This window comes from Arachis ipaensis, chromosome B6 (assembly GCF_059453495.1).
Source record: "Arachis ipaensis isolate K30076 ecotype BB chromosome B6, ASM5945349v1, whole genome shotgun sequence".
In the NCBI taxonomy this organism is placed as follows: domain Eukaryota; kingdom Viridiplantae; phylum Streptophyta; class Magnoliopsida; order Fabales; family Fabaceae; genus Arachis; species Arachis ipaensis.
In genome coordinates, this window is record NC_142441.1 from 41202759 (window position 1) to 41205101 (window position 2343).

At 42.8% G+C, this 2343-nt stretch overlaps 1 non-coding gene across 1 annotated transcript; it reads left to right on the plus strand.

The window, feature by feature from the left end:
• The first annotated feature begins 1856 nt into the window (after window positions 1-1856).
• On the plus strand, window positions 1857-1960 carry LOC148555274 (small nucleolar RNA R71). The gene has a single exon (XR_015886483.1). It is a non-coding gene; the product is annotated as a small nucleolar RNA R71 (small nucleolar RNA).
• The last annotated feature ends 383 nt before the right edge of the window (window positions 1961-2343 follow it).

Consider the following 2343-nt stretch of genomic DNA (forward strand, 5'->3'; position numbering starts at 1 on the left):
CAGTGGGAATTTTCTTGTTACTCCATCCTCTTGGCAATCTCCCTATCACTCTTCCCTTTCTCTTGAGGATTTCTTCATTGACCTTTATGTCAGGAGGATCCTTCTGATCTGTTTCCACTGATTCTTGTGGCTCTAACTCTTGCAACTCTTGTTTGCCTTCCAATGACTATTTTAGAGTCTCAGCTGCTGGATTACTTTCCTCCAAACACGGATGGCTACTCTCATCTTTAGGCTTTTCAGGTTCTGGTTCAGGCTCAGATGCAGGTTTGAAGACTTTGAAAATGAGCTGTTCCTCATGTATTCTCAGAATTAGCTCTCCTTGTTCTACATCTATGAGCGCTCTAGTAGTTGCGAGAAATGGTCTGCCCAGAATGATAGGGTGTAAGTAGCTTTCCTCCATGTCCACAATGACAAAGTCTGTGGGGAAATAATAATCCCCCACTTTCACCAGCACATTTTCAACCACCCCTTCAGCTTGCTTCTGAGTTTTGTCAGCCAGTTGTATGATTACATCAGTGGATCTCACCTCATTCAGTTGTAGCCTCTTCATAAGAGTTAGAGGCATCACATTTATGCTAGCTCCTAGATCATAGAATCCTCTGTCGATTTTTGTTTTCCCTATGATGCAAGGGATATGAAAACTTCCTGGGTCCGTTTTCTTAGAGAGTGTGTCCTTCTTGATGAGAGCACTGCATTCTTTGTTCATTGTTACCGTTTGTCCTCCCTTCAAAACTCTTTTCTTGCTTAACAATTCCTTTAAATACTTGATGTGTGTGGGCATTTGATGAAGAATTTCAAGAAAGGGAATATTGACATGCAGAGAGTTAAATGTCTCTAGAAACCTTGAATAGGTTTTCCTTTTTTCACCTCCTCCTAACCTCTCAGGAAATGGTGCTTTTGGTTGGTATACTTCCATCATGCCTGTTTGCAGATCCTTGGCTTGCTCAGTTCCACCTTCTTGCTTAACTTCTTCCACACCTTCCTTCAAGATTTCTGGTTCCTGCTCTGAGGGTCTGATTCCTTCTTCTCCTGAGACTTCCTTCATTATGGTGATGACTTTGCATTCTTCCCATCTTACTCTCTTTTGTTCCCCTTTAGGATTCTTTTCTGTGTCACTAGGGAACACTGCAGTTGATTTGGGTGCCTGTTGAGATAGCTCTCCTACTTGAGATTCCATCCTTTTGAGTTTTTCACCATGGTTTCTTAAGGTAGTTCTCACATCATCCCTGAAGCTCTTCAGTTCAATGATGTCTTGACTCATGGTTGCCATAATTCCTTCTATCCGGTTTAATTGATCTTGAAATTGTTGGTTCGGATTAGGTTGGGTATGTTGATTATTTTGGCCATGATATGATGATTGGGGGTAAGTGTTTTGTGTGGCTTGGTATGATCTTTGGTTGGAGTTTTGTTGGTTTCCCCACCCAAAGTTTGGGTGGTTTCTCCAGCCTGGGTTGTAAGTGTTGGAATGTGGATCATATGATTGCCTTTGTTGGTTTCCCACATAGTTAACCTCATCCCAATCACCTCCTTCAATGCCTCCTTCCTCTTGATCTTGTGTGTGTATTGCAGCCACTTGCTTTGTTTCTAATTGCCTGGTAAGCTCTGCTAGTTGCTTGGCAAACACCTTGTTTTGGGCTAGAATTGTATCAACCTGGTTCAGCTCCATGACTCCCTTAGTGTTGTGCCTTTCTGATGCATAGTAGTACTCATTCTCAGCCACTGTCTCGATCACTTCAATGGCTTCTTCCACAGTCTTTTTCTTGTTCAATGAACCTCCTGATGAATGGTCTACAGCCTTCCTTGATTCATAAGAGAGCCCATCATAGAAGATGTGCAATTGCACCCAATCATGGAACATGTTTGGTGGGCATTTCCTTGTCAAGTCCTTGAATCTCTCCCATGCCTCGTAGAGAGTTTCACCATCTTGTTGTCTAAAAGTCTGAACCTCAGATCGAAGCCTATTGACCTTTTGTGGAGGGTAGAAACGTGCCAGAAACTTACTTTCCACCTCATCCCATGTTGTTAGACTCCCCCTTGGGAATGATTCCAGCCACTTAGCTGCTTTGTCCCTAAGTGAAAATGGGAACAAAAGCAGTTTATAGGCATCTTCCTGGACTCCATTGGACTTCACAGTGTCACAAATTCTCAGGAATTTTGTGAGATGTTGGTTTGGGTCTTCATTAGCACCTCCTCCAAAAGAACAATGATTCTCCACAAGTGATATTAGCTGTGGCTTGAGCTCAAAATTGTTGGCCTGAATGGGTGGTTTCTGGATGCTACTACCACAATTCGCAGAGGTTGGGTTTATGTATGAACTAAGAACCCTCCTCTCAGGAATGGCAT